Here is a 10547-nt window from a genome sequence, read left to right on the forward strand (position 1 = left end):
GACTCATTTTAGATCTAGGGTCTGCATGGTTTTGAGCTCCAAAAAGTATGTTTAGTCTTTTGTTTTCTGTGTGAGTTCAAATAGAGAATTCTGGAGCATCAGGGAAGTTCATGTTTTTCAAGTTCAAGTCTAGCGTGTTTGGTCATGGGTTGGAAGAAGTTCTCCAATGTTAGCAATACCACAATGTAGAAATACACTGTAACAAGGAAAAGTCCAGAATTCAAAACGTTACTGGAGTAACAGTACAAACGTACGTACATTAACATATATTGTATTTGCAGTATCAAATATAAAAGGTAGGCTACTCATGCAGCTAATTTCCTATAAATAGCAGCTCTACAAGCTCAAAAAACATCACGTTGCATTTGGCGAAGAGGGGGGAAAAAGAGCGTTTGGACGAAAACCTTGGCAGTGAATGAGTTAAGACACGCAAAATAGGGCCCCTGGGGGACTCTGGTCAACTAAGTATAGGGTTGAAGTGGTAAATATTGTAGCTTAACCCATCATAATATATCAGTTAATGCATATTTTGTATTAATACAAATACAAATAGAAATGTTCTAAGTAACTAGTAACTAAAACTGCCAAATAAATGTAGTGGAGTTACAAGTACAATGAGATGAGCAGAGTCAGAGTAGAGTAATAGTAGTACAAAGTATCAAAACATTTATACTCAAGTATAAGTAAAAAAAAAACAACAACCTCAAAATGGTACTTAATTACAGTACTTGAGTAAATGTACTAAGTTACTTTCCACCACTGTGTTGGGGCTTGGTGCAGCGGAGTGAAAACGACTATAGGGTTGTGATGAGCATATTAATGTCTGGTGGGGTGTTATTGTCACCTTGGAAAGGGCTCAAAAATACCCCAGCAGTTCTATATTAGACCTTGTTGATCCACCCTCTCTGTCAGCCACATTAGAGCTCTTCCGTTCTCCTTCAGCATCGTCTCCTTTACGTCAGCCCAGATTACTATTGCTCATGTACAGTAAGTTCAGGCATTTTTAACCCATTAAGACCTGAGGCTGATTCTACAAATGTCTACAAAAGTTCTACAAAAGTTTTCTGAAAAACTGATGTTAGGCTACTATTTCAGTGCTGCTCAAACATTTCCATGTCAAGGACGCCCAAAATGTATTTGGCCACGGAGCCAATCTCAAAATATTTTGTTCCAGGGAGCAAATATTTGAGTTAAGAATGTTAAAAAATATATATATATATATTCAAAGATTTGTCAGATTTCTATTTTTTTTTTTTCGTGAGCTTGTAGACAGTGTAGTATGATGAAGTAGGGCTTTAAATTACAAAAAACGAAAAGTTAAGATATGGAAATTTCTATTCGACAGCAAGAAATGTACTAAAACATTTTAACCACTCAAAACTTTACACTTAGTTGACCGGATTCCCAAGGCCTCTAGACTAGGCCCCCTCCTGCATCCGCTCTACACTAAATATCCTCGCCAAAAATAGCCAATCTACAATAAGGTCACATTTGTGAGCTTGTAAATCTTATATTTTCGCCGAAAGTTCCCCCCACGCCAGGGTCCATGGGGTTATCAATGATTATTTCAGAGACTTTTCTGTACACCAGTGGTTCTCAAAGTGGGGTCTGGGAGTGGGGACCCTCAGGCGTCCTTGAGGGGGGTTCCAAGGGGTCCCCATCATAATGATTGATAGTTAACCAAATGGACAATTAAAGGTTTGTAACTTTGATAGTGTACAAATACAAAGTTATGGGGGTCCCAGGCCTAATTCATACCAAAATGTAGATTTTTCTTATTCTTTTTTGTTTGAGAACCACTGCCATACACCAGTGGTTCCCAAACTGGGGGTCAGAACCCCCAGGGGGGTCCCCAAATTATTTTGGGGGGTCCCCAGATGATAAGCTTAATGTGTAACACACAAGTGTATAGGGTATCTGCACATTTCCAAAGTGACAATTATTTTTTAAGTTAATACCGAATTGGCCAAATTGTCAAATAATAATACGTAAGAAAGAGGCAAACATTGTGAAAATAGCCGATCTACAAGCTCACAACGCCTCGCAGTGAGAGGCGTTGTGAGCTTGTAGTTCGGCTATTCTCACAATATTTATCTGTGGAACCGAGTCAAACTAAATGTAATGCCTACAATACCAAGTGCTTGTCAGGGTGGGGGGTCCCCAGTTAAAACATTATTATTTTGGGGGGTCGCGGCCTGAAAAGTTGGAGAAACACTGCTGTACAAGACACTTTAGTACAGAGCGATTAGCAAAACTGTACCCATTGAGTGGCTTAGCCGCGCTCCACTGGCTCTCTAAATGTGTTGCTTTGATCCTGGCCAAACGTTTGATCCAGTTGAAGTCTGTAAAAATAACATGGGTGGCATCGCTGGCATTCTGTGCCACCACAGTGATATCAAATGGGCATCTCAATGTGACAACATTTCTGAGCTAAAATGGGCCCCGGGGGGAGTAGCAGCATAGCCCAGCGGGATGTGTCACGTTCAGGGACACCAGAGGAGAAGGGATTGTCTGTGACATGATAAATTAAAGTTGTCCCAAGCAGTCCAATGGCATATAAATTACTTACAAAATAAGCCCTTTTCTGTTCTAACTAGGCCTTGATTATGGAACGTGTACCGCCCCTCCAATCAAATGATTAATATCAACTGTACACAGTAATATGGGAAATATGTTGATATGTGTACTTTTTAGAAATTGTTAAATCACTCTCTGGACTACTTAAGCCAGAGTGTTGAAAATCTTTGGCAAAAAGACCTGGTAGTTTCATTGCTTTTCTTGGCATTGAGGAGAGCCCTTTTGGCCCCTATCAGCAGTAATCAAGCACTTTATGTGGACATAAAATTGGGCTTGACCGCAGTGTGTGTCGCGTTCTTGCCAAGTGACGCCATCATCATTTGTAGCTGGGGAAAAGCATGAGGCTGAACCACCTCACATCTCTTCGGCAGGCAGGAGAATACAATACCTGCACAGTGCACACTGTGTCTTCCCGTCAGCTTCACCCGTGCTATGTTTCAACCCAATTTCAACCCAATTTTCCTCTTTTTTTAATCATTTTTTTCCCTCCCCATTTTAATCATTATGCCAATTCCTCCTGAACAATGAACGACTACACTGTCCCTGTTGCTGCTAACCGCCTCTTATTGGTCTGGGGAGGGTGTAGAACACCCTCACCGATACACATGGAGTCAACACCTGAAAGTGAGGCGTTTCACCGGGAGGATGTAACACACGCAGGGCGGAGGAACAACACTCTCCCTCCCAGTTCCGCTCCTTGCTGAACAGGTGCCCCCCCGACCAACCTGTGGGAGTCATTAGTGCAGCTACAGAGAATACCCCTGCCGGATTCCCACCCACACTGCCAATTGTGATCCATATCGCCCAGCCAAACAGGCACAAAAACCCAGTCTCCAGAGTGGCAATCGGGTTCTTTAGCCCGCGCCACCCAGATGCCCCTTTTAGCCCAAATTTTGTATGCTTAATTTGTACTTCACGTTTATTGCTTGAAAATCTCACATTTTCCGCAAGCAACGCTGTTGTGCGATGAATTTCAAATTACGCTGTACTATTGCCTGATGGTCAGCAACATTTCCCCTGAACTACGATAATGTACAATTTGGGACGCACAAACATTTGGGTTTCTATAGTATGACCATGTAATAGAGAAATGCATTTTGTGGAACTATCTGGAGTTGTACATTGATGGGGGTGTGGTGGGGGAACTACAAATGATCCAGGAATGACCGAGTTACCATCAAGTCATCAACACACATTGAATCACAATGCACACAATATGCACGCGCACACACACACACACACACACACACACACACACACAAACTTACCTGTTGACCTCTAGGAGGCCAGACCGTGTCATTGTTCAGATTCATAGGGGAGTTCAGAGTAACCCATACAGGTGACCTTGAGGGACATGCATGGCAAGGCTCCCAGTCCAAGAGGGTTCATGGTGTATATTAGCACACTGTCTGTCCGGGTGAGATTACCGGCCTGGCGGCAGGGGATTGGCACATAAAAACCTTTATCTAATGAGTCAACTGTCAAGAATGCATCTGGAGTTATTTAGCATTTTGTTTGTGTGTATTCTATGTATGTATGTATATGTATGATGTGACACAGTTGTGGTTGCAGAGAGAACAAGGAGATAAAAGGATGCCTAGCGTCATTATAGAGTATATGTCTGGTTGCTCACAATAGTCCAGACCACGACTACAGTTTTCTTTCAGTGGAGATTCCAGTTACCGGTGTAGCACTTCTATAGTTACATACCGTATGAGTCATAAATGTCTCTGACAACTCCTGGCTTCTGGAGTTAAACCCTTCAGACCGGGAACGCATCCGTGTTCTTTTTTGATTTGAGCTAAAAAGCATTATTTTACACTCTGGCTATTCAAAAATAGCAGATCTACAAGCTCATAGCGCGGCACCGAGTGCCGCGCTACGAGCTTGTAGATCTGCTATTTTTTTTAAATTGAGAAAATGTGTGCAAATTAATACATTTAAACATTTTTAACTCAAATCTTTGCTTCTGGGGGTCCCTGGAACTAAATATTTTGAGATGGGGGTCCACGGCCAAATACATATCATTTTGGGGGTCCTTGACATGAAAAAGTTCGAGAACCACTGACATAGCAACATACGTTTTTTCAATAAACTGTTTTTTGACCGGATTTAGAAGAATTTCGTAGAATCGGCCTAAGGTCTTAATGGATTAAAATAGATCAGCTGTGTGTTGTTTGTTTTTCACCTATTTGCAGTCCTATTGTCTGACTTAGAGCAGTCCTCACGTACAGGTCTGTAGACATTGCTGCGGAGGCACAGTGAGCTTTTCCTATCTCTACAGTGCATGCAGTGCTAAGCCATGCTTGAGCATTGAGGGGAACACTTGAGCAGTCACGAACGGTCCTTAATGAACGATTTCCATTGTTGCTGCTTGCCACTTCAGCCTCAAGTATAGGAAGTATAACTATGGCATTACTGGATGTCATCGTGCTGCTCTGCTGAGGGTGCTAGTGTGGTATAATTAGAACTATGAGCATGGTGAGTATTTGCAAGTGGAGAATAGAAGGAAGAAGAGAACCGACACTACCCCGTTAGGAGACGATAATAATGTACACCTCACTTCACTTCTTTTTTAAACAATAAATAGAGGTGAGTCTATTTACCTGCCTCTTGTAAAGCTCGAGCAATTTAGCTTGAGTCTCAGACATACAGTATTCTTTATGTTCTGTATGCATATTTTCCGACAGCAGAAACAAAGTGTTTGGTACAACATGGTCTGTTTTGCACCTGTTGTGCAGTCTTGGCACCTATAGCTATCCTACTATCCTACTATCCTACTATAATTCGAGTAACCTCTGTCTGTAGTGGTGACTGTCTGTAGTGGTGAAGCTACCCGCTTCTCCTCAGTGGCTGGAGCAATTGCTCTGATTTTGCACACAGCCATTGACCATTACCATCTGAACTTAACTGTGAAGCCCGTTTTTGAATTTCATCAAATCTCAGCTTCTTATTAGCGTTTATGTGTGAAAGAATGTCGCCTCCCGGGTTGCCAGATCATGTGCGCATATCCCCCCACGGATGCGTCGACCGGGTATGGTCTAGTACAGTATAAAGACTATATAGATTCAACATGCTCAGATTCAACATGAACCTATGTACAGGTAAGAAACACTACAATCTGACCTGCCAAAACTTTAAAACACGGGGTCACCTGGTAGAGGCTTACTACACGAAGGCTAAGCTGGCTCAGGTCTGAATGTGATTTTGCAGCAAAGGGCCTTTGCTACATGTCATCTCCTCTCTCTACCCTGCCTTTCCTTGTCTCTATTCACTATCAAATAAAGCAGAAAATGGTGAAAATAAATTCAAACACAACCCATGACATTACATTCAAACACCAATTTATTGTGAGTTTTGTTTGGAACTCATCCAATGGTAGTTACATTAGATCAACTAGGCTCTCCCACCTTCAGCATTCAGCTTTGCTTCCAGTTTCACCAGAATACGATGCATGAGACATTTCCCACCAGAATACGATGCATGAGACATTTCCGATGTCAAAAAAACGTAAACATTCATTATTACTTGTTGGATGATGGAGTGGACATCAGTCAAACAGTCTTTGTGGCATTGATAGAAAAATGTCAAGTCAGAATAAAACTATTAGTAAGACAATTCCAGTTTGCACCATGGTAACCATACTTTGACTGGGTACTTCCTAAATACAGAAATCAACATGTCACTTGGTCACTTCTTGGCTGGTTTAACTACACAATAAATGCCACTGGACAATTGACCGTATTCACACAGTGGAAATGTGTCTCTTAGGCCACACTGTCATACCCAGTAGGACGTTAGAGCCGAGTAGGATTTAAGAGCAAAATGGCCACCGAGTGACTATCAACTTCAACTTTATTGTCACATCACGGGTTTACGCTAGATATAAAGGTGTGGGTGAAATTATTTTAATAATAATAAAATAATAATTTTAGGGGTATTTTATTTGTCACTGTACATTTACACATACGCAGAATTTGTCCTCTACATTTTACCCATCCCAACTCTTACAATTTATACAGTGCCCCAGGAGCAGTTAGGGGTTAAGTGCCTTGCTCAGGTATACTTCAATATAGACTGAGCGGTCTAGGGGGTTGAACCGGGGACCTTCAGATTCCCAGACAGCCTACCCCTTTCAGCTATGGCCAGCCCTCTTACGAAATTGCAGTACGCAATTGCAAAATCGTCAATTGTCTGTCAATTCGAATAAAATCAGAGGCTGCTGAGCAAGAGCACTGTGTGGGATTTTTTGTTCATGAGAATGTTTCTCATGTTTGCTTCAAATATCAGAATTGCTATGGATAATTGTATAGGAAATTACATTTCAGAATGCATACACACAGAGTATACAGCATGTTTATCGCTCTAAAATACCAGAGTTGAACAGTATGGCCAACAAAGTAGAGATCATCTCTAGTTACAGTGCCACATCAGTGTGCTAAGCTAGTGACATAGAAGGCACTTTGACTACACCAGCATCACGTATGGAGTGAAGAGTTGTCCGTTCATCATCAGTAACATCGCGCTAGTTCCCGGCTTGATTTTCATACAGACATGAGCTTATGAGTATTGTTGTAACCACATGAACCCTATAGCCTCCCTATTTTGGGCATGTCATCATAATAGGTGAACATTCGTACTGTAGTAAAACAGCAGATCCACGTTGCTGTTTTTATGTTATGTGCACATTTAAACCCCATATACTTTGTTGATTGAGACCTCCAGGGGTCTATGTTTGGCCCCCTCTTTTTCCCCCCCTCTACACCAAATCTCTAGCCGATTTACAAGCTCACAACGCGTCGCGTTGTGAACTTGTGGTTATGCTGTTTTCGCCAAATGTTCGCCTATTATGACATGCCCGGAAAACGTCCGCTAGGGTTCATGTGGTTAGGTACGGCACCGCAGTAGAGTTATTGTTGTGCCACGGTTATGTGCTACAGCATTTCTGTATGACCGATGCCTCAAGTTATTACCTCCTGACCACATATACAGTACAGTACGGTACAGTAAACCAGTGGTTCTCAAACCTTTTGTGTCAAGGGCCCACAAATTAGTATGTACTCCATACTGAACATATTTTGTGCCAGGGACCCCCATACAAGATTTGTGTTGTTAAAAAGTACCAAAAATACTTTAAAACTTTCACTTTGTTTTGAAGACTTTTTGAAAATAGCTAATGTTTATCGAGACCTGGAACGCATCTGTGTCACTTTAGATTTCTTTTGCCATTCAAAAAATCTTGGGAAAAAAAAGTTTTTGATTTTTTTTCCAAAAAAAAAACTGATAGAATTTAGATTTTTTTTAAAGAATCACCTCAGGTCTTAAAGGGTTAAAGTGGTTGAACTGATTTTTGTACCACATTAACTTATTTTGCTGGGGAACCCCCTCAAGGACCCCTGGAAGGTCCCCGGAACCCACTTTGAGAACCACTGCAGTAACGACGACGACTAGCGGCGCTGAAGTTTTAAAGGGATAGTCCATCCCCAAAATGACTTTTTCCCAATCGATTACTCACCTCACGGAGCCTTAAATTCATGGAGATTGTTTTGTTTTTGTCGCATTCCTGAGACAATAATATGATGACTGGCGGCTAATGTCTACCGGAGACATTAGCATCTTACTGCCGGTCATCAAATTATTGGCTCAGGAATGCGACAAAAACAAAGACATATCCATGAATTCAAGGCTTCATGGGGTGTGTAATTGATAGAAAAGTATTGTTTTGGGTGAACTACTCCTTTAAAAAGGTGCAGAATGCACTGAGTGAGCCCTAACATGACTAACACCTTGTTTCCATTGAGCTCTGTGTGATTTCTATGGGAATGTTCGTGATCTCCGAGTGCATGTGAAACCCCTCCTTCCATTTTTTCCCCTGTACAGAATTTGACTTGAGTATGTTAGAAGAATTAAACTTTTTTATGAATTGTATGCATTGTGTGCCAGGAAACAAGCAGAAGACAGCATTACAATCCGTTCAGGTGCTTGAATGTGTAATAACATATATATTTTACTTATAGAGCGCTTTCAGGGTACTGAGCTGTACTTTACATTAATTAAAAATTATCGTTTCAATTCACCCATCAAATGAATGCATTTCCTTGCGTTGAACACTAGAGGGAATATTGTGTATATTAAACGGAATTACAGAGTTAAATGGAAACCAGGCGTATAACCATCTTTACATTTGGAAAGGCGAAAGGGGGGGGGGTTTGCAGGGTGGGTGGGGGGTGAGGGTGCCTGCACCAGTGAGGTGCTGAGGTGTGATCATGCCATGGCAACAACTGTTGAACCACCGAGGGGCGTTGTATATACACTGCAGGCACTTCAAGGCTGTAAATCACAGCTCTGTTTTTAGGAGGGACTCGCAAACATTAAATCTGTCCAGCGGGAGCGGGATGACCATGGGGCACACAGGGGTTCAAATGTGACACAAGGGATTCTGTCCCACATGGAATCTGGGATCTCATGTATATGGAATGAGACTCTGTTGCGCGCATATATATATATATATATACATATATATACTTTTGACAATAGCTTGAAAGGTGGAGTAAGTGATATGTTTTGTAAAAGTAAGTGTTAAATAGCTCTGTATTCTGATAGTAATCATTGCTATAGAGTGTCTCCCCGTCTCTCCAGCTCTTTAGTGAACAGAAAATACATTTTCAGGTCGAGATACACATTTTATCCAAGCAAGCATCCGCCCCTCTAAATGAAGCCAGAGCGGAAGTAATGAAAACACTGCAGTTCTCATTTAATGGCCTAGGCCAGAGGGTGTCGCCATTTCCCCTCATGCTGGTTGCAGAAGACTTTTCACTCCATTAAAGTCAATGTTTAATAAACATGTTCAAAAATACTTTGTGTTCAGTCGCTAATTTAAAGTCTTCTTTTAATTGTCGTGATATGCTTTTTTGTAAATTATGCGCCCATAATTTTAAAATGTAATATAATAGAGAAGGGATGACCCACCCTCACTCCCCTACCACTCAATATCATTCATTTTCCGGTTCCATTCGGGACCGGAAATCAAAGATGGTGGATTAGAATTTGCTGAAATAGTGGCTTCAAAACAGGTCTGTAGAAACCAATGGGTGACGTCACGGTTCCCTTCGTCCATTATTTTTTACAGTCTATGATTTTATCCAACTACGAGAGATAAAAGTGTCTGTCCACAAGGAAGTGGGCAGACATAATTGGAACCCGGACACTACAAAATGTAATCTGATGAATGGGTACTCTTTCCTCATTGGCTGAAATTGGCAAACCACCTGAAAATGCATTTTTCTGTTTAGTAAAGAGCCGGACGACGAGGAGAGCTCTGCCTGTTACCGAGGGGGAAAAAATCCACTATAGCAATGATTACTATCTGAATACAGAGCTCTAACTTTTTGTTTTAACAAAAGAATACCACTTACTCTACCTTTAACAGTGACAGCAGGAGGTCAGGTAGATCATGATATATTATTATTATTATTATTATTATTAATAATAATAATAATAATAATAATAACAACAACAATAATTTCATATGATAAAATGCCCAGATTCAGAGCAAGTTCACACAATCCCAATTTCCCACCATTATCTGGCGTTAACATAATGACAAATGAATGAGAATGTGAAATCCTTGTGAATGGTATTTGCTAAATCTGTTCCTGGAGAAGGAACAGGCTGCTGGAGTGGAGCAGTGTGGGAGAGCATCTTAGGACTGGTATTGCTGTGTTGATACAACCTCAGCCAACATAATCAGTAACAATGCGGCGAGTCGACACACAGTAAAAAAAAAACTCAGGGTTAATGGAACTCTGAAGACCGTACAATTGGAACCAAACGGACCCGTAAGGGTCCGTTTGGTTCCAATTGTACGGTCTTCTGAGTTAAATTAACACTCAGGATTTACTGTGCAGCAATGCTGAAGACAGGAGAGCAAACATATTTTTTTCCTTTTCTGTGAGTTGGAGTGTCATTGG

Source organism: Gymnoscopelus microlampas (assembly GCF_963454915.1).
Source record: "Gymnoscopelus microlampas genome assembly, chromosome: 7".
NCBI classification, from domain to species: domain Eukaryota; kingdom Metazoa; phylum Chordata; class Actinopteri; order Myctophiformes; family Myctophidae; genus Gymnoscopelus; species Gymnoscopelus microlampas.